The sequence below is a fragment of the Xiphophorus maculatus genome, chromosome 3 (genome assembly GCF_002775205.1).
Source record: "Xiphophorus maculatus strain JP 163 A chromosome 3, X_maculatus-5.0-male, whole genome shotgun sequence".
Taxonomy (NCBI): Eukaryota; Metazoa; Chordata; class Actinopteri; order Cyprinodontiformes; family Poeciliidae; genus Xiphophorus; species Xiphophorus maculatus.
Window position 1 is genome coordinate 12,206,177 of NC_036445.1, and position 23,086 is coordinate 12,229,262.

Sequence of the window (23,086 nt, forward strand, 5' to 3'; positions counted from 1 at the left end):
AGGATGAAAAACAACTTATTTCACAGATTTACCAAGTCGTTGTGTTAATTTATTACTCAAAAGGAAAATACAGTGGAAAAAAGCACAAATGGAAAAGAGTTATGGTTATAAGACAAAATGGGTCGTTTATCTGAGCCAACATGGCGTCTCTGAGCCAACATGGCGTCTCTGATGGACGTTAATTATCTCCTAAAGAGAACAGTGTGTGAATTCAGACAAAATCCCTCCTCAATTTTTCCTAATTGCCAATTGGAAATACTATTCTGACCTTGAAATAAACACCGCTATTAATATCTGTATCAATATTGACATTGACAAAAATCCAGATAGGTTATCGGTGAAGTGTTTCTGATCCATAAGGGCTGATCTATTCAGTGTATTGCTACGCTTTGCACCCTAAGTGAAAATGAGCCCAAGATATTGAACCTCTTGCTTTTGTCAGTTTCTTTATTCTTCATTTTACCTGGATGTTTTGCTCTGACTGAACCAACCCAGGTTGTGTTGTTTTCACATGTTTGACCAAACATGTATTAATCTGTTCTGTACTGGTGCAAAGTTATCAAATTAATTTGTAATTCAATACATTTATGTCTGTGTTTTAAAAAAAAGAAACTTTTAAGTCAGTTCTGGTCTGACTGATCGGTATCAGTCGATACTGAACCTCAGGTTTCTCTGTCGTTGCAGCCCAGTTACTAGTAGCGTTCCGCAGGGATCAAAACTTGGTTCCATCCTTTTCTCAATTCTTATTGATAAAATAGAAAAATCTGCTGCAGATGACTTTATTCACCTCTATGTCGATGACACAATCCTTCATTTAAGATAACTCTAGCTAATCATAATAAACAACCAACTAATGCCTTTAAATATAGATATCAATTGTTCTTTTATCATCTTTTCCATTTCAAATTGACAAGATAATTTTTAGAATATATTTTTCATCTCATTTTATTGGAAACTACTTTTTCTACATAATTTCCACATGCTACAGAAATCAAAACATGGCTAGCTGGCTCTGATTGGCTGTTTCTGACCGGGCTGAGTATTTCTGCAGAACACAGGGAGGAGCAGAGGAGATCGATTATTTATCACAGATTATCTGTCTCATGTTGGGACAGTGAAAGCTTTAATATCTAAAATCTTTTTTTGTTTAAGTTACATGCTGCAGCTTTAAGCAGACGTTCGGTGTGAGAGTTCACTGCAGGTGGAGCAGAAACGGAGCTACGTCTGTGAGACATCACTACCAGGAGCAGCGGTCCAACAGCGGGAGCAGAACCAGCGTCTTTCACCGCCAGCTCGAAGACTTTCATTATTTTTTGGGTTATTTGTTTAGTTTTCTGACTGTGGTTCTGATCCGGCTGAGTGTTGGTAGTCGTTCGCTGCTTTACTGGCCGCTCCAGATGTCCTTTTATCCTGCAGTGAGCCTCGATGTAGCCAAACTTTGTTAAGTTTGTTTTTTTAAATATCGTATTAGATTCGTTGTGTTGTGGACGTGCTTCGCCCCCGAGGTAATTTTTTGTCGCAACACAAACATCCCTATCCACTCTCAGGGTGTTGAAGTTCCTCACCACATTGCTTAGGATTGGTTGCCGCGCTTGCACAGTGTGAAGGAAAGAGGAGACCAGCTGCACACACAGGCTGCGAAGTGAGATACAGGTGATCGGTTTAGGTGATCGGCAACAAGAGACATTGATCAGTGATCACCGATCATACACTTTCTCACCGAAATCGACCGATTATGATCAGTGGCCGATCGATCGGCGCACCTCTAGAAGTTTCTACTAAATAAACAAAGTGGAAAAGTTGAGACCAAATGAAAGAAATCGTTTTTACAGTAGAGTTGAGAAACTAGAATAATAACATTTCAAGAAGGACTCTGAAACCAAAGTATCAATCTGGTGCTTATATCAATTTGGGATTAATATTTGGAATTGATCTCCTCACGTTAACCACTAATACAAATAAAATGTTGGTTGTTTTGAAAATAATAGCAAATTCCCTATGAAAGTAGATATTTTTTAGAATATGATATGTTTACTTTTTTCATTCCATATAACATTTACGTCTGTAATCAAGTTTTATTTAGCTGGACTTGGAGCAATAACATCTTTGTGGATCGTAAACTTGGAGACTCCTGGGAAACGACGATTCTCCATCTTTTTTAAAACACATCAGAAATCTGCAGAGTAAGTTCAAATCATAAATCAGCTTTTTGAAACTCACCCCTGCAGTATGCATCGTGTTCTTTACTGGCTGTCCACCACATAATCCACCGGTTTATGTTAATACACAAATCTCTCCCTTTACTTGCAGCTGTTGCACTTTTCTTTCTCTGCATACAACACTGAGTTTGTTCCTCAGTTCTGCATCAGGCTGGTTTTTATTTCATTCTGACTGAAAATCCAAAAACTGGGCGTCTTCCTGGCAGATTTTAAAGCTCAGACCATCATTTGCTCCTGTCTCTGTTATCTCTGGCTGCTACTTTGGTTTTAAGAACACCTTTTCTGTGTTCATCAATGTGTGTTAATTTTGTTTTGATGCTTAAAGTGTCTAATTTGCATCATTTTAAATTATGTTTTTGACGTCATAATTTGCTCTCCTTCTCCCTCAAATGCCTTTAACCAGACCACAGACAAAATAAGAAATTTGTTCCTTTTTTTTGGCCCAGCTAATTATATGTAGATTAGATTTTTATGGCGGAAATATACTCCTCTTTTTTGTCTAAAATGATCCTAATACTTTGCCGTACAGAGTATTAGGATCTAATACATGTAAAAAATGTATGTAAAAACTAAATCCAGGTAGATTCAGTTTAGCAGCAATAACTTGAAGTATTGGACTTTATTATTCTCTCTTTTTAACTTAAAGCTTTAAAACTGTAGGCCAAACGTTTGTGATTTTAAAGTAAAATGAAATAATGGATTGATAATGTCGGTTATTTGTACAGTTTCTACAGGTTTCATCTTGAAAAAATATTTCAGAAGAGTTTTTCTGGCAGAAATGTTCTCCAACATAAGAGCAAAAAATCATAGTTTAGATTAAATGTGTTTTCTGACTCAGACATAATTGTAACAGAAGAAAGACATAAATTCATTTCATGGCTCTTTTTTGGTTTTTGCCTTCCTAATGCAGCTGCATGCTGACCTGATTTAATGAACCGCTGGTCCCCAAAGGGACCCAGAACCGGTGGTTAAACTCCATTAAAGTGCCATTAAAATGCAAGAAAACAGAAATAAACAATTGCTGCAGACATTTTTTTCCAGTAGTTCATAAGAACTAAAGAAAATTTCCTCAAATTGAGAGCGAATCTGAGTGAAAGTAGTGTGGCTCCCTGCCAGCCCTCTGAGGCCCCTGAACTGCAGATCTGATACTTTGTGGCTCCCAACCTGGAAAAACCTCCAGCAGAAGACAAAAGAAATGCAGAGCAGAAGACAGAAATCAGCCAAAACGTTTCCTGACAACCTGCTGGTCACAGTCATCATGATTAAAGCGAAGCTCTGCACCATTTCACTCCCAGCTGCCCTCTGAAGATGTGGAGCTGAGGAGGTTTAAACGATGGCCGACCGATCGGGATCAACACGCAAACCTGAAACTTTCCTCCAGCGCAGTCAACAGCCAAACATCCGCATGAAAAATCTGAAAATCTGCTAAAGAAGAAATCCATTAAGTGGCTCCAGAGCAGAAAAGCTGGAATAAATTCCTACATGTGACACATCGACCACAGCCTCACAATAAACCAGAGCAACTGAGTGTAAGACCCATAATCCTTTGCATCTGGGTTATCGTCTTGGCTCTCAGGACGGATTCTGCAAACCGCTGTGAGGCTGGCACACACTCTCCGGCTGCAGCCATGCTTCACGTCCAGCGGGCGGGGGGCGGGGGCCAGAAAGGGACCCTTAATGAGACTCTGGGGACGTGCAGAAAACTCTGCAGAAAGTGCCACACCCCAAAAAAACCCCAAAAAACAGCCCACTTAACAAGACACACCCACAGATTTAATGACATTTGTCAATTTTCCACATTATTAACCCAAAATGTCAGAGCCTTCATGCTCACGCTGCAGTGTTTATGATGAGGCTTACAGTAAGAGGTGGCACCCAAAGCAGAACCCCCACTCTGGAAAAAAGATCTGGAGTGGAAAAGTTTCAGCCTGAAAGCAGCTGATGTTTTCAGGGGGAGTAGCGTGCCTGACAAACGCAGATCCAGGGGAGGAGGAGGCGCAGAGGCCTTGGCAGGCAGCGTTTCGCTGAGTGAGCGCTGCTATCTGCTAAACTAATGCTGAGAGTTCCTGAACTGCTGGCCTTTTGAACCAGAAAGACGCTCAATCTGTAGTCAAACTCTTCACACACTCGCATCCAGCAGGACTCGTTATCTGCGACACCAGCTGCGTTTCCATTCACCTTCAAATGGATCCAACTGGAACTACAGAAATAAATTTATTTAATGGAAACAACAATAAAAAAAACAGGTTTTTAGCTGTATCAAAATTAGTGTATTTAGCAAAACTGCAATGGGAACATTTTTTTCGCATCACACGAGTCACATGATCAACAACCGGCTGTTGCTGCTGGCAGAGATGAAGAAGAAGATGATGACAGGACGTGGTTGGAGGATGATGGACGCATGTTTTTTATTGACATGTGATTTTAATTGTGTTTCTTTTTAAATGGAAATACAAAAATTGCAAAACTGCTTTTCTGACATTAGTGGCATATTGACAAAGTGTGCGCAAAGATCTGTTGATATTCTGCTTTTTTTCTAAACATGGCAGTTTTGAAAAAACTTGTTTCTTTGGCCGCAATCAATCAGTTTATTTTGCAAAACTGCAATGGAAATACTTTTTTTGTATGATTAACAACCTGATGTTGCTACTGGCGGAAACGACAAAGACGACGACAGGAAGCAACTGGAGGATGACAGCGCAGAATGTTTTTTAATGACTTATCGTCTGAACAAACTTATTTTCTTATTTTAATTGTGTTTCCAATTTAAACACAACTGAAATCATAAGAAAATAAGTAAATAAAAACAATCTGTGGTTAAGATTGTTCACTCAACAAGTCATGCAATTGCACAGTTTGACATTTTGAAAATAAATTTGCTTCATGGAAACACACCAATTTGGGGAAAAAACTCATTTTTTCAACAAAAAGGTTTGGCGCTAAGATGAGGTGTTTTTCTGGCCGCATCAAAATTGGTTTATTTAACAAAACTGCAATGGAAACATTAATTTTGAGTCACAAGTCACATGATCAACATCTGGTTGTTGCTACTGATGGAAAAAACAAAGAAGACGACAGGAATTGCCCATATAAACTGTCCTGTGGGGAAAAGAAAATCAACTTCACATCAGTTCAAAAGGCTAATTAATAGATTTATAAAGACAAAAATATTTATATCCATCATTTCAGTATGTTTTAGTTTTATAAACGCACGATATAGTTCCAGTTAGTTATCGTGATTTTGCCATTAATTACTGTTTTTATTTATTTCAGTTAGAGAAAATCTTTTCTCAGGTTCAGTTTTCGTCATTTCGTTCGCTCCAGTTATCAGAACCTTGTTCCATGTTGATGCTCCTTTTCTGCTTGAGCTCTGTTTTTCCTGGAGAGCGCCCGGCGACAGAGAGCAGAGCATCCGGAGAGCAGCAGATAGGGTCGCCATGGTAACGCTGTTGTTTGGTGCAGCAGAAAGACTCTGTGTTAAATATTAGATAACGGGAGGAGCTGCAACAAAACCGATCCAAGTCCGGCTGATTCTGTTTAGTTTAAAGAAATGTGCAACTTTGTGAGGAATTTATCCAGCAGATCATCTGAAGTGGAAGTTCAGCTGGGATTTAACTCCTGGATCCTGTGGGAAAACTTCCTCTTCCTCCCCCAAAGGGAAAAGATTCTCCTTGAGTTTGTCTTCTTGGGGTGTTGGACCAGATTGATGGGAGCTCAGCAGGGCAGGAGGAAGGAGTTCAGCTCCAAACGTAAACTTCCTTTAGAGTAACGGGGCATTTCCACTACAGGAACCAGGGGCCAAATATTCACCCCCTTCACTGCAAAAACACAAAAGGATTTTTGGTCTAGTTTCTAGTGCAAATAGTTGTACACTTAAAATAAGAAAAAACTGACTTACAAATAATGTTTGAGAAAGATATAGAAGCTAATTTGAAATAAATAATTCTTACATATTGAATAAAAAAAGTACTAGTTCCATTATCAGACTATTTCACAGATTTTGACTTTTGTAATAAGTGAAATAATCTGCCAGTTACATGTTACATGTATAAAACCGTACTAACTCTCCATTTTATTTTTGCCACCGACTCGTTTGAGAATCTGTGTTTCTATTATAAATGTGTGCAAATCCTTGTCAGTATTCCACTAAAAGAAAACACATTTTTTGTTTCCATTAAATAAGAAACACAATTAAAATAAGTTTGTTCACGTAATAAATCATTAAAAAACACAAACACCATCATCCTCCAACTACTTCCTGTTGTCTTCTTCATGGTTTCTGCCAGTGGCGACATCCGGTTGTTGATTATGTGACTCGCTTGATATGAAAACATTTTTCCGTTGCAGTTTTGCAAAATAAAGCAATTATGATACTGCAAAAAAAAGGTTACTCATCCTAGCGGCAAAACGTTTTATTGAATTTTGTGCATTTCCATACCAATTTATTTTTGTGGTTCCAATTGGTGCCATTTTAAGGTGAATGGAAACGCAGCTAGTGACTCCAAATGGATGAGAGTTTGTGAAAAGTTTGACCATACGGCCAAAAAAACGTCTCTTCCTTGAGCCAAAACTTTTAATTGGAAAACGATTGTTTTTTTTTTATCAAATTCATGTGTTTCTATTAAGAAAAAATATTTTCAAACTCTCAGATTATGCAATTATATGGTCGATGGAAACACAGTTACTGTTGAAGATTTTATTCTTCCTAACTCTGCTCTACAAAGACACAATAATAATGTTGAAAAAACTTTAAAAAACTTCTTGATTTAGAGCAAAAATAACAACTTTTATCAGCAGCAGTTGCCCAACCAGAGAGTTTCTGGGCCAGAAATCAGTGAGTTGGCTTCGCTCCGACTTCTTTAACTCTCGCTGTGATTATCAGGATGAACGGATAACATCATGCGGACCGACCCTTTCTCCAAGCAAACAAACCGATCTCTGAGGCCCAATAATGCAACGTGGGTTAAAAGCGAGCGAGCGGATTTATAACGAGGCTTTTTACGGCTCTCTCTGGGGACTTTGATGAGAAAACAGCAAACCAATCTTTGTTTTTTCACTCATTAAGTGTTGGGTTTTTGCAGATGTGTGATGTGATGTGGTTTACTCTGATACTCTGTTGTTTTCTCTCCATCTGGGCCTCTTCTCCCCCTCCGACACGTTTCAGCCTGCAGCTCTGTCTGTCGCGGCGTAAACAGCTGCCTGGTCCTCCGCTCTGCAGAAACCGCAGGCCGGATGGCTGCGGCTGCGCTGGTCAGAGCGCCACAAGAACCCAGAGCGAGATAAATCTCATCGAGCCGCTCACCTTCAGCGTGAGCCGGCCGCTTCACAAACCCAAACTCCAGCGAGCGAGATGGTGGAAAACCCAAAATGGAGGCCCTGGCTGAGGTTTGAGAGGGACATGACCATACGGCGCTGTAATTATATGTGCTCTAATGCTCTGTGGATCACGCTGGCACGAGGATGCACGGAGCTCTTGTAAAATAAAAACACAAGCTGTCCACAAACTGTGACCAAAAACACAGCTTTGCATTGTGCTGCAGACTCACAGAGCAGGAACGGAGCAGAGCGGCTCAGACATTACGGGCCAGCTGCTTGTAAGACAGATTAACGTGTGGGTCAGGGTTCACCACATCAACAGGTTCATCAGAATATCACTGATATAAACCAGCAACCACCAACAGAGTTAGTTTTTATTGCGTTCAGGCACGTAAATGTCATTTATTCACCGATAAAAGCAAAGAACCGAGCCAGATTCAGCTCTCCTTTGGAAGCTGGATAAACGTCCAGCATTCAGTCACAGAACCAGACCTGCACAACCTCTCACAGCAACATGTCTGTGATCTACTGGTGAAGGAATACATAGACCCCACAAGTCTGAACAGGAAGAGATCCGTCGCCGTCTTGGTAGGCAAAGCATGACTGAACCATGGCCTCAACTCTTTCACCGAAGTGCAACAGAAAGACACATGAACAAAATGGCTGCTGCTGTATGAGACGGAGAATGGAAACATGTCAGACGATGTGAACAAGCTGCCTCCGATCTCAGACTACGACTTATTTCACTACTTAGTGAACATAAAGAGCGTTTACAGCATGGAGGAGCTTCAGAACTGTTTCAGTGTTAAAACGGATTTATAAACGACGTACGAACTCTTGGTGTGAATAAGAAGGTTCTGCTGACTGGCAGAGTAAATACATGCAGTAACATGTAGGCTACATGTCTGTCTCAGCTAAAAGATAGAAGCTACGTCACATGAGAGAATATCTAAACTCCCTTTAACATTTTGATTTTTCTTTAGAACTTTTTCATGTTTTATCCAAAAAGAGTTTAAATAATGAGACAAAACCTGAACTTTAATCAAACGAAGAGACTCTCTGTATCTTCTGCTTTCTGTATTTGTGTGACAGGAGTTTTATTTTTACCCAGATCTCGTCTCAGGCAGATTATTGACTCTGTGGAAGTTTGTCTCTGATCCTCTCAGCCATTGTTCCAGCAGGGATCTGTTGATTCAGACGCAAACTTCCTCCACATCTTTTCCTGCTACTGAAACTCAGGAAACCCTCCAAACGCCGGCGATGAGTGTGGTCTGATCAGGCAGAACATTATGACCACCGAAAGCTGCTCCGTAAATGAAAACTCACAGGTTATTTATACATCTGGAGTTTGGACATGAAAACCAGTAAGAAACAAGTGTAAAAATCATGAAATACGTCATTTACATGTGTTTAAATGAGTGTATGTGAATTCATTTTTTGTTGGCAGTCTTTGTAATCTTTGTTTAAACTGACAGCCTTTATAAATAAGACTACTGTCTTTGGGCTTTTTGCATTACAGGCAGAAACTAAATGAAGACTCAACAGAAGTGGCTTCATAAACTCTTAAAAAGAAGGTTGTTTTATGGCAGCCGAGTCGAAATAAGCATCAAAGAACGGAGCGGAGAAACTTAAACGCACTAATTTACAGTTAATTCCTCGTCTTTTCATCTAATCAGATGAATTTCTCAGAGTTCACTGGAGGCTCTTTGTGTTTTTACGGCTTCTTTTGAAAAGCTCTGATGGCTTTTGACCTCCAGGCTCGTTCTGTAAATGTTTGTAAATCTATAAATGAATTAAAGTTGTGTGACGGGAGGTCTGTGTGAGACGCAGCCGCCCATTTTATTTGTTTTCTGTGGCTGTTCTTCCCACTGCTTTCTGACCCAACAGAGGAAGACTGGAATAATTGACTTACACACTGATATCAAGCAGAGAGAGATGCTTTAATGATCAAAGGAAATCCAGTTTCAAGGAAAATGAAGATAAAGATTGTTCTCTGAAGTTTAAAAAGACAAAGGTTTTCGGTTGGTGTGTAATTAAACTTCACTGAAGTTGGGAGAAAGTGGCTGCAGCTGCACTTTGACATATTTTAATACATAACTTTTTTTTTTTATCTCAGATGTTTCATGTGAAAAGATCAGTTTTTAATATGTGGAAAGTAAATTAAATCACAGCATAACCAGATGTAAAGTGAGCAAAACACAAATGAAATGAAAGTTTACTGCAAACGATGCAGCGCTTTTTTTCCTGGCAATTTCTTATGGATGAAATTTTAAGTTAAAGGGACAAGTCGCATTTTTGAATGGGAGTTTATGAACAGTAAATATTTTACCAATGATTGATATTTCTCTTGAAACAAAGATAAATAAGAGTTTTTTATAGAGAATATCTAAACATTTCTCCAGAAACTGCAACTTTAGAAGCTTAAATACGTCTTGACACTTTATTGGCTGTGTGTTAATTTATATTAAGTTCTATTTTGTATTTGAACTATTAAGTTTTAAGCATTCTTAGAGGCCTCAAGTAACTTCCAAATATACCGAGCGTCCAATGTTACACTAAAAGGAAGCGTTGGGTTTTTACCAAACTATGTGATTGTTTTTAACCTCACCAGAATAAACCAACATAAATCAGGCTTTTAAGAAAACTATCTCTGTGCTGAAGGATTTTTTAGACATCAACATGCCTAAAAATAATCCATGTTTCCTGCTGACTGACCTGAGGTGAGCAGTTTCTGATCGCTTGTTTGATTCGTTGGTTTTATGAGAGGAAACAGGCGATCAGAGTCTCTATGAGGAAACGCTGAACCTGCAGGGACTGAAAATCCGCCAAATCATCACAAAAACCCAGCGTCAAACATCCTCATAAACACAGATGTGAACATGCAATGCTTTCCTGCTGAACGCAGCTCGACATATACGTTGATTTTGCCATAAATGTCCTCTGTGGCCTTTGTTTGGGACGGGAAGGATTCAGAGGTTGGAATCTACGGCTGAACATTTTTATCGGCTGCGTCTCTGGGGGGGTCGGCGTTGACTGACAACATTACCCTGATCTCCCTGAAGGTCTGCGGGAAGCGCCATGTTTTACTGTGACTCAAGACGCTTGGATTTCTCTCTGCAGATAACATTCCTGCGCCTCGACTCCAACGTAAATCTCTGGGTGGTTGCTGTACGGAGGAGGAGGTAATTTACAGTAACGTTCTCGAACGTCGCCACATCTGCTTCAGATTAAGACGACACCTCAGTGGCGGCTGGATGGCAGCTTTTTCTGCTGAAACCGTCGCAGAATCGTTCTCTGGTTGTTTTCCTCTGTTTGTGGCTTACATGGAGGTCCTGTTGCACATGTGACACCTGAAAGATTTACCAAACTAACGTGTTGCCGGCTTCAGGGAGGCGCCGCCGCCGCAGGGAGAGAAGAGAGAACTAAAGATAATAAATGAACTGCAGCTGCTCAGAAATCAGTTCAGATAAAAATCTGCCAATAGCTGCGTCGACATTACACATGTACACAAAACTTTAACAAAAACAACAAATTATTAAATAAGAAAGACTTTTAAAGTCAGATGAATAAATTTGTTCACACCATAGGTCATTAACCCTTTAACTGGCGGTCTCCCATCCATGAGACAAATCTAGTTTGTTTGAATACTCTGCCTTTTTCGCCGCCAGTTTTAAAAACACGCCACCCCATTATCTTTCTATTACTTCCTGTTTTCTTCATGGTTTCTGCCAGTAGCAACATCCTGTTGTTGATCACTGGATTTGTGTGATGCATAAAAAGTATTTACATTGCAGTTTTAGGAAATACACTATTTTAGATACGGGCAAAGAAATCACAAAAATAAATTTGCTAATTGGAAATGCAAAAGTTTTGAAAGAACTTCCGTTTTTAGATAAAAAGTTTTGGTTCTAGGATGAGGCGGTTTCTTGGCCAGGTCATAATTAGCGTATTTTGTAAAACTGAAATGGAAAGACTTTTATCGCCTCACATTAAGTCATGTGATCAACAATGAGATGTTGCCGCTGATGCAAACCAGAGGGAAGAAGATAGCATGAAGTAGATGGAGGATGATGGTGCTCCATATTTTTTAACGACTTATCGCGTTAACAAACTTTTTTGTGTGATTTTTCTTGCATTTCTTATTCAATGGAAACATGGAAATTTCGAAAAACTCCAGGTTCTGCGAAAAGATTAAGAGTTTTTTTTGTTTGTTTGTTTTTTTGCTGCTGTATCGGACAAAAGTAGCGTGTTTCCAAATCTGCAATGGAAACGCTTTTTCATGCATCACATGAGTCACATGATCAACAACCGGATGTTACTTCTGCCGGAAACCATGAAGAAGACGACAACAGGAAGGAGTAGGAGGATGATGTCTCAGCACGTTTTTAATGATTTATCCCACGATAAGTCACGTGAAATTTTAATTGCATTTTTATTTAATGGAAACAACGCAATTGTGAAGTTATGGAATTTTTTTGAGGCATTAGAATATTGACTAACATTTGCACACATTTGTGATAAAAACTCAGCTTTAATACCTGCATTTCTATTACAAATGTGCTCAAATTTTTGTTGAATACAGAATACCAACAAAGGTTTGCAAACATTTGCAGGTTCTACCTCCAGAACCAGCCGTAGTAAATTCCTAAAACTTCAACCCTATTGATTTACAGACCAAACTCTTCTGGCACAATTATTGCTGCCTTTCTGGAAGACCAAGTTAAAACCTGAAACGTATTAAGGTGATCACTTTAGAGCTTTTTCCTCCACTCATCAACTCCCCCCCGGTCCAGATGGGCCCCATTCTGCAGCATCTGGACGTTAAAGCTTTATTTTCTTCTCTCCAAAACTTGAGCCACGTGTGCAGCCTGAAGGTGAACCTTTAGAGACGTTCCTGACTTTTTTTATGCTGTTTTTCTGGACTGAAACCATTCCAGCCCCCACCAGGCGGGGGGGCTTCCAGTCGTCTGTTTTTGCTGCCTCGTGGCAAACAGAGAGGCTTTACTGAAGACAAATCTCTGGAGATGTTTTTGTTTGGCACCTGCGTATCTGTCCAGCACCACAGGAAGCGGAGGAAGGATCCAGGACGTCCTGGGCAAACAGCAGCGTGTGGGGGAGGGGCAACATCGCCGGTCTACATGTGTGGGCACGATCTGATCAAGCTAACTCACAACTTTTTCTTTTCTTGGCCGTTCAAAGGCAAACAGAAGCAGCGAAAGGCGCAGCAGGTTTCTAAGAGCTGCTGCAAATTATTTATTATTTCAGGATCATGAAGCAGTTTTGTTGTTAACACAGTTAATAAAACGGAGGCTTCCTCCAGGCGAGGTTAGTCTTTACAGAAAAACATCATCTGCTCATTACTTTATTACTCACCTCAGACAAAGTATTCACATCTATCTGCATAAAGACAGAAATTTTAATGCAAGTTATCAGGATTTTATCAGACAGATCAACAAGAGCAGAGAGTAACTGCAAAGTGGATCTCCGTATACATTGCTTTCTTTTCTTATTTTCAACTTACTGCGGCTGAAACGATTAATCAGATAAATCAACTATTGAAAGAATCATCAACTAATACAGTAACTGATTAATCATTAACTGGAGGCAATTTACTGAACAAACAACATAGTCAGAGGAATAATTGAGCTGAAACTTTGCTGCATGTAAACACATTTTTCATTTAAAATCAAAACATCTTTCTAAATATATTTTAGCCAAAACTTCTCATTAGCGTAGTTTTAGGTTCAAATTCATTGCTAAATTTCTGCCTTTTTAGACAATAAAATGTTTGTTTTCTTCATCAAAAATTTTTATTTTTGCATCTTTTAATGTATTTCTAATGTTGTATAAAAAAATCTTAACATGATATAAAAAATCTGTAGAATGTGCCAATTTTTATTGGTTTACTCAGTTAAATTTCAGAAAAATCACTGCTTTGTTTCACGTAGGGCTGGACAATAAATCAATAAAAATATATAACACGAACGGCACATGATCAGTATTAATAGATAATATATCTGATAGAGTATTAACTGAGCTCTGATCCAGAACCGCACAGCATTCTGGGAGATGTAGGCAGAGGAACGATTTAGCCGCTCAGCTTCAATCTGCCCACAAGTTTGGTGGCATCAACTCACTCACTTTTTGGTTGCCTAGCAACAACATGCAGAGTAACTTGCGCAGCATCAGTTTAAGGTTTTGTTGCCGTTTCTCACAACTGGTTAAAAATAAAAAATGATGTGGCGTGATATATTTCAGGTATTTGAAACAAAAACTAATCAACACTTACCAGTAGCGACTGGTATAAAATGTTTATATTGTCCAGCCCTCGTTTCACATGGTTTCTGGTTTGAAACATGACAAAATGTTTTAAAAAAAAGAAACATTTAAGTGGTATGATTTTTGTGTGTCCATCTTGTCTCAAACTGAATCGGATCCGTGCTGCAGAGCTCAAACGGAAAAACGATGGGAAGCCAAAAGAAAACATCTTGGATGTTCATCCACTGCTGCATCTCCAGTTATTTACTCTGACATCTCTACGAAAGAAACGGTCCCTGGATGAAACTATCGGACCTACAGTGACTCCGTTCCCCCTTTTCTGTCCCTCTCTGCTCCACTTTCAGTAATAACTCCCTTTCTGCCAGGCAGAGCTCGTGTTCTTTTGAATAATGTGCCTGCTGACAAACTGACAATCTTTCAACGTGGCTTGAGTTTGTCTTTCTGAAGTGGCCTGGAAAACGAAGCAGTAAGAAACGGAGGAAAATAAGACTAATAAAAAGCAAGATGGACGCTGTGAGTTTAAAACAGCTGGTGGAGTGGATGGAGGAAACCATCAAGCCTCCTGGTGTCCATGGGTGCCAAGCATGACATCAACGCCGTTTGCTTTTCACGTGCTGAACAACGACAGGCTGATACTTAATCTCCACACAGACAAACTTTAATTTTACGAGCAACGAAAACAAACACGACCCTCTCAGGTTCCCTCTGGTTCCAGCCGCCCTGCGTGCGCCGCCAGGTTGAGGCTTGACAAACAGTGTCTCCTGTGTGGCTCCGCCCACCGACCGCCAGCATCAGGAAGGACCCTCGCCACAGAACATGCAGCCTGCGGTCGGTCCGCCGGCTCATTGGCTGCCTCCACAAACCCCCCGACCCCTCGCGTTTTTATCATCCAGGCCCAAAAGAAACTGCTCGCGTTCTCCAGCCGGAGCCGAACGATGGCTGCAGTCCAATCTGCTCCAGATTATTTGCACGGCTGCAGAACATATGGAGGCTTATATAAGCCTGTGGTAGGAATATTCAACAGCGTCACCTTCTTCTGGAACCCCACAGCCCTTTGTTTTTCTCAACTGGGCTATTTTTACTTCAAAAGGGAACGTTTACCAAGACAATAAGCTTCTTCGTTTCATGACTCATCCTCAGCACGGCGACAGAAAGGCTGCTGGGAAACTTTGCAACATATAAACACAAGGAGGTTTGAATCCACTTATCTTTGATGTGAAAACACAAGAATCAGAGAAAAAACCGCTCTACATATTTAATGACTTAAATCAGAGAGCTGACTTCTTCCTTCAAAAAGTGTCAAACGTTGGAGAAGATTTGGTCCACATCACATTTTTGGAAAATGATTTTCTTAAATTACTCATTTTTGTTGTTAGTTTACCAAAATAAAGTCAATCTGATATAATTGCGCAATTTGAAATTCAAAAATATATTTAGAAACACAGCAATAATAAAAAAAAAACTGTTTTATTGATAAAACGTTTTGGCGCTCGGATGAGGTGGTTTTCAGTCTCTGTTGAAATTAGTTTTTTGTTGCAAAACTGCAAAGGTAACATTTTTTTGCATCACTTCTTTGTGGCAGGAAGTGGTAGGACAATGATGATGGTTTTAATGACGTAACGCACGAACAATTTATTCATGTAATTTTAATTGTGTATCTTATTTAGCAGAAGCCCTGCATTTGGGAAATTTAGGGTTGTTTTTTTTACATTAGCGCAATATTGACAAAGTTCTGCGCAATGCAAGGAAATGAAAGGTGGCTTGAATCCAAAGATTTCTGATGTGAAAACACAAACAACCTGAATCAGAGAAAATAAACTGCCTGTCATATTTAATCATTTAACTTTTTTCTTAAAGTGTCAAATGGAGGTTTGGACAATATCTTATTTTTGGTAAATTATTGGTTTGTTTTGTTTTATTTTTAATGTTAATGTACTAAAGCAACAAAGTAAATCTATAACTGAGCAACATCTGACATTTTGAGAATAAATCTGCTTAATGGAAACGCGGAAAAGTTTTGGTTATGATGAGGCGGTTTTTCGTATTTATTTCACAAAACTGCAATGGAAAAACTTTTTTCTCACATCATACGAGTCACATGAACAACAACCAGATGTTAACTACCGGCGAAAGTCATGAAGAAGAAAACGACAGGAAGTAGTTGGAGGTTTTTTTTAGAAGCTTATTCTGTGAACAAACTTATTTAAATGTTATTTTAACTGTATTTCTTATTTAATGGAAACACCGCATTGCAAACGTGGTTTTTTTATATATATCAGCAAAGTTTTGTACACATTTGTAATAGAAACGCACCATCAAACCAAACACGAGGAAACGCGAAATTGCCATGTTTCAATTAAGCACATTTATTTTCCAGATCTCAGATTTCATAATTATGTGGCCGCCTGATGGCCAACGTCCAGGCTACGGCTCGGCCCGTTCTGGCTGTGGCAGCAGAAACTCTTCCCAACCCTCAGCGAGTCGGAGTTACGCAGAGCTGACGTGGCTGGTAGCGTGAATGTGTTTGGGTCACAGAGTTCAGGTAAATCAATCATCTGCTACCTGCGGTCGGCTGGTTCGCCCAAACAGAGACGTCAGGCCGTGGTGTTGAGCTGTGGGGTCGGAACGTGTCACTGCCGCCTCGGCGCTCTTTCACTAACCCGTAGAAAAGTCCAGAAGGATCAAATTCGCCTGAAAGACTCCAGCCTCTGCTCTGCTTTCTGAAATCCCTTTGTGTCTCTGGCCAGATTCATCTACTACCAAAACAAATCCAGTCCCCCGCCTGAAACCGAACGCTGCTCTGGACAAACACACGCTGGTAAACCAGATCTCCAGCTGTCGGACGCGACTTGTAACGTTTCTGATCTCTGAAACTGCCCGTAGAGGGCCGATCTCCGCTAATGAGGATCTCATATGAGGACGCTGAAGGCAAACAAAGACGTTTCTCAGCTCACTTCAGCTCAACTGGACAACAATGGAAAACATGGAGGCTTTCAGGAAGAATTCAACAAGAAAGAAAGAAAGAACATTTCCCAGAGATCTTTAGGTGTTTAGGTGTTCAAAAATATGAACGTCATATTTTTGACTTCAAAAGTAAAAAATGTGATATAAATTTTGGTAGTATTCTCTAGAATTTCTGGGAAAAACAAAATTGAGTTTGAAAAGTAGATTTTCCAAGAACAAACTCAAAAACTGAAATTAATTTCAGAAATTTTCTAGAAAAAAACTAATTTCTGAGTTTTAAAAGTTGCACTTTTTTAATAGCAAAACTTGGAATTTAGGAGTTTCAAATGTCAAAAATGTTCAACTTTTGAGACTCCGAAAACTCAATCATTTTTGACTTCTGAATCTCAGAAATAAAAAAAATAAAAAAGTTTTTTAAATGTCATCCATCCATCCATCTTTTTCCGTTTATCCGGGGTCGGGTCGCGGGGGCAGCAGCTTCAGTAGGGAGGCCCAGACTTCCCTCCCCGGCCTCTTGTTCCAGCTCCTCCGGGGGAATCCCAAGGCGAACGCCTGAACTCCTCACCAGGGAGGCGTCCTGACCAGATGCCCTCCACTGGCTCCTCTCGATGTGAAGGAGCAGCAGCTCTACTCTGAGTCTCTCCTGGATGACCGAGCTCTCTAAGGGAGAGCCCAGCCACCCTACAGAGAAAACCCATTTCGGCCGCTTGTATCCGTGATCTGGTTCTTTCAGTCATGACCCAAAGCTCATGACCATAGATGAGGGTTTGAACGTAGATCAACCGGTAAATCAAGAGCTTCGCTGTTTGGCTCAGCTCTCTCTTCACCACGACAGACCGGTACAGTCCACTAAATAATTTCATGTTTTTTTTGTCTGTTTTTTTTGCGACTTTGGAAACCCAGTAATTTCCACGTTCTTTCATTAAAACTTTCTGAGGTTGACCCCAATTCGCTGACGTTCAGAACGGAGGTGAAGTCAGATCCAGACAGAAGCTAACCGTCGGTTTTCAGCCGACATCGTCACCAAGTGCTGAAGCCTTCTTAATCAAAAAGCTTCTCATTCCCAGACACAGAAGTGCAACAAAGCTAAATTTGCTGTAATTTACTGTCTTTTTTATGGCTCCAGTGTGAAAAAGAAATAATTTTTTTCTTGCCAGACAATTCGCTTCAATGCTCACAAAGTTAATCATTCTGAAACTCTAAATCTACCCATTAATCCGTCAGCCTGTCAACACAAACTACAAACGACTGTTCACAGTGGTTTAGCTTTCACTTGGTGCTAAAACTGTCCTTTAGCATCACGTTTTCTAAAGTTCTGGACCAAAACATGTCAGAGTAATCCCTTAACCAAGTCCAAATGGAGCGGACCGGAGAGAAGTTACGTTATTGACTCCAAGGATGCAGAAACCGCTCGAGTCTTCTTCTGCTTAACTTCTCTGACAGCTCATGACGGCTGAGTCACCGCCACACGGTCGCCACGTTTCACCAGCCCGGCTCGCTCAGAACCTGGACCCATTCGGAGCGGCTTAATGAAAAGCAAACGGGGGCAGAGGAGAGGCGGAGGAAGCGGCGGACCCACTCCCAGCCACTTCCTCTGCAATTAATCGATGGAGGAGACTTGGCAGAAGAGGACAGCGTGAACGAGTCACAGTCGGATCTGGAGAGGCTTTCAAAGCGGCAGAGGAACATAAAAAGGGAAAGGCAGGAAATCACAGAACACAATGAGAAAAGTTGAGACAGACAGAGAGTAAAAACATTTACTGTGGAGGTCCAGGGAGGCTGAGCGCAGAAATAACATCCTGAATTAAGCAGGTAGATCACAGGATTTACAGCACCAACCTAAGAATAAATCATGGTTGTATAGAGGCAATTAAAGAGAAACTAAATGGAAGGAAAATAAAATGTAATATTTAAAGAGGCAGTGTTATGTAAAATTAGCCATTTTTTAGCTTTTTATTATGTTCTAATGTTAGTCCCTCATTAAAACCCTACCAATATGGAGTCCTGCATTGATTCTTAATGGATGTTTGAGAATTATTTAATCTCCATGGCAACCATTGAGATGAGCAAAACGCCTGGGTGGACTTAGCCCCGCCTTCGAGGCACAGCTCCTCCTCACAGTTGCAGCTTCCAAGTTTCCACTCAGCTCCTTCAGACTAGCCAGCAGCAATTAGCAAACACCTGGAGGAGCTGCAGATCTGCTGAGCTCATCCTCTTCTCAGAGCAACGCTGGTAAAAATGTTGCTAAAGGGTTAATAGAGGAGCCATGTTGTGATGACTTCCTGAAGGCAGAGTTTCAGAAAGAGCAGGAGTTTCTTAAAAACATAAATTTATACTATAATTTGTTTTTAACAGCATTAATTAAACTGATTGTTCTTATATGTACTTATTACTGCCCCTTTAACTAAAACATTCTTGGCATTTTGACTTTATTTTGTATTTACTGAGATACCCCTAAATTAATCCACTCAAGTTGCACAACTGTAAACACGTAGCAAAGCAACACTGCACAGTCTGGACATATGACTTCTATGATGAAACAAGGTGGTGGCAGCATCATGCAGTGGGGATTGTTTTCCTCAGATTGAAACTGAGCTGTTTTGTGACGAACAAAGAGAAGAACGAACAAAAAAAAAAAACATTTGCAGCTGTATTTGCAGATTCAGAGGAAGTTCTGTAAGTTATGACTCAGAGGTTTGACAACAAAAGCACACCACACTTTTCAGATTTTTATCTATTAAAATCATCTGTATCATTTCCCATGTTGGTCTGTTGCTGAGAAACACACATGCTGATGTTTGTTTATAAAATTTGGATCAAATCAAATTTAAACTCTTAACTAAAGTAAGTACACTAAGGGAAATACTTTTACAGTAATGGAAACATCAAGCCTGTCTGAGTCATGAGAAAATATATCAGATCATTTTCATGTTTCACAATGACTGATTTTAATCCACTATTCTTCATTTTACTTCTGTCTGCTGAGGAAAAGGAATTAAAGAAACTACAGTGGATTTTTTAAAAACTTATTATCTTAACTTTTGTAACGTTTTCCCAAAATATTGTGACAAACATTACGGTCTACGTCTCCCATTCCTGTTTCCTCCACCTTTAATAGGCTTTGAACACATTTTTAATCCAATTATTTTGCTTTTCTTTTAAATAAATCAAACCAAAAATGTTCCACTTTGGGCTGTGAGTCGTGTTTTGTTGCTGCAGCGTTAAGATTTGCACCTTGAACCCGCCTGTAGGGGGCAGCCAAATTCACTTTGTTTACATACAGCACCAAATCACATCAGTGTAAATTAAACCACATCCTGGTCCACTCCAAGCCTACAGGGGGCGCTGCAGAATTACATATTTATTATGTATGTTTATGAGATGATCTGTGAAAAGATCAATCTCCTCCAAGTCCTGAGCTCTACTGCCGTCTGAAGAAATGCATCACAAACAACCAATCAGAGCCAGGAGGCTGGTCTTAGCGCTGTCAATCAACTTCAGGTAGTCGCTAATAAATTTGCTAATGGCTGAGAAACAACTTACAATTACATGAAAACAGTTTATCCGCCATCATCAGTGGCTCTGCTGCTAACTAGCCTTAGCATTCACAACAAGGTAACAGCAAAGGAGCTCAATTTTTTTTTCACAGATTTCCTGTCTCATAACAATAATGTAGCTGTAAATTAACTGTATTACTATTTTTTTATTAAAACTTCAAATTCAGGATTTTTCAAAACAATTTCAATTAACTTAAGTAGAAAATGGGCCCCAAATCCAGACCTGCTCAGGGCCCCAAAAACGCTTCAGCAGGCTCTGGCTCTGAACCAACTCAGTCTGAACTCAATGAAATCAATTAAATTCATCCAAGAAAAGTCCAAAGACAAAACAATCTCATTCAAAACCAAATCAAATATTCAATTTAAACAGTTTTAGAAACAACTGTCAATCCAAGCATCCAGGAAGTCCAGCAGATTGCATGAAGTCAATAAAAAATTAAAAAATAAAGAATCCCTCTTCGGTGTGAGAGAGAAGCACTGAAACAGATTTAAACCCATCATGATGGACAAAAAGCAGCTGGAACATTTTTCCCACCGCCGGACTTTAATAGGACAGTTTCTCTGAGTTTCATCTAAAGAGCCAAACGTCTTTAAAGCCAATTTTTCAGTTTTAAGACACTTAGAGTCCATTATCTCAGGACAGCAGCTGGACAGGATAACTCATAGCGACCGTAAATAAAGACAAAATATAACTTGTAATTAACTTTGAAGTTTCAGATTAAACAAATCCATTTCGGTGCGAAGGCATTTTATTTTAGGGTTTTCCTGGTTATTTAACTACTGAAATAAAAGCTGCCAGCGCATCACGTTTCTTCAGCTCAGCAAGTTCCCAGTTTTTGGTTTTTATTTCCCATCATTTTTCCTGCAGTAAAGCAGCCAACGCTGACCTCACGCTGAACAATAAAAACAACACATTTCAGCTTCACTTCGCTTTCAAAAAATGAATTTACTCACCTAAAGTCGGCCAACAGCTGCCCGGGTCGGAGGGAGCTCAGTTCATAACCGAACCGAGGAGAAAACGGCCCGTTCGGTTCCGGTTTCTAACGAATCTCGGTGTCAAAGAAGCTGCAAGTCCGAGTAAACATTAAGAAGTGAAAAGAAATAGAGCCGAGCATCAACCGGGGGAGGGACTGAGAGAGAGAGAGAGAGAGAGAGAGAGGGGGGGGAGGGAGAGAGAGAGAGAGAGGGGGGGTCCTGGGAGGAGGAGGAGGAGGAGGAGGAGGAGGAGGAGGAGGAGGAGGAGGAGGAGGAGGAGGAGGAGGAGGAGGAGGAGGAGGCCTGATTGTTGTTTTTATCTCCACTCTGAATTTTTACAGATTAAATGATCCGCTGGGAAAATACCTGGAAAACAGAGCTGCTTTCTGACAGGTGAACAAGAGCAATTTATTTACAAGATAAGAAGAAAATCATGTTTTCTAAGAATAATTGAGGTAAATATGTTCATTTTTTATATTTTTCCTCTTTTATATGAACGTATGATTCTTTATTTTTGAACGTATTATTTTTTATTTTTTTATTTCTGGATATAATTTCTCCTGATTGTACGACGTTTTTTTTTATGTCATTGCAGATAGAAAAAAATAATTTCCTCTAAAAAATTCAGACGTTTTCTAAAAAAATAAAAAATACATTTCTGAGTTGTAAAAGTCAATTTGGGGGGGGCGGGGGGGGTGAATATCTTTGACTTTCGAAAATTTATAAAATTGTCCACCTTTGAAACTCAGAAATTAAAAAAATTTTTCCAGCAAATTTTGTACTTTTGAAACTCAGAAATATTGAGATTAATCTTAGAAATTTTCCACAAAAAAAAAAAAGCAACTAATTTTCTGAATTTCACAAGTTGAAAGTTGTAAAATTAAAAACAAATTGGTTTCAAACCCAAAAATTAATTTTTTTTCTAAAACTCTTCTGGGATTTCTCTCAGCAGTTTCATCGAGCAATTTTTTTTATTTTTCAAACTCTTTAGTGCAAGAAAAAAAATGGAAAAAATCAAGGAATTTTTAAGTTTGGAAAACCAAAAATTTGCTAGAAAAAAACCCTCAGAAAGTTTGACATTAATCTGTGAAATTTTCTGGAAAAAAAAACAAAATCTTTGAAGTTATGAAATTGAGAATTTTACCTTTGGAAATTCTGAAATTTGCAGCTTTTTTCTTTTCTAGCAATTTTTCAACTTTTCAAATTCAGAAATTTTCTTGATTTTTCAAAGAAATTTCTGAAATTAATCTAAAAAAATTCTAGCAAATTTTCAGCTTTTCAAACTGAGAAATGTTCTTGTTTTCTGCAGGAAATCTCTGGGATTCATTTAAAATTTTCTGAGTGTTTTGTGTAAATTTGCTCTTTTTTCATTCCCTGTGATTTGCTGTGGTTTGGTTTTCAGTCGCAGGTTTTCTCCTTTCCTCCCGGGTCGGATCTTCTGTGAGGTCCTGAGTTTATGTTCTTGTCACATTTTAGTTTAACTGAACTCTGGATTTATGTTTCCATGTTTCCTGCTGCTGTTGGCTCTAAATAAACTTTATTAAACTTCATCTTTACGGTCCTCTGGCTCTTTAATCGTCTGACCAGAACAAACTCAACGGGAGGAAACATCAGCAGCTAAAGTATTTGCACCCTGCTATTTTTTAACATTTTGTGACAGAAATATAAATTAAAGACTGCTGGGATTTTATAAGATGGAAGTTCACCAATTTGTGGAGAATTTGAATTAAAAGAGCACAAATTTCCCACCATTTAATTTGAAATGTAACAATAGAA

At 39.4% G+C, this 23,086-nt stretch overlaps 1 protein-coding gene across 1 annotated transcript in view; it reads right to left on the reverse strand.

Annotated features, from left to right (window-relative positions):
- The window catches only part of LOC102238209 (multiple epidermal growth factor-like domains protein 10), a 62,379-nt gene extending 40,926 nt beyond the window's left edge, over positions 1 to 21,453 (reverse strand). Inside the window, exon 1 of the mRNA XM_023330327.1 lies at positions 21,290 to 21,453. The gene's annotated coding sequence lies outside the window, so the exon portion shown is untranslated. The remainder of the gene's footprint in view (positions 1 to 21,289) is intronic.
- Positions 21,454 to 23,086: the final 1,633 nt, after the last annotated feature.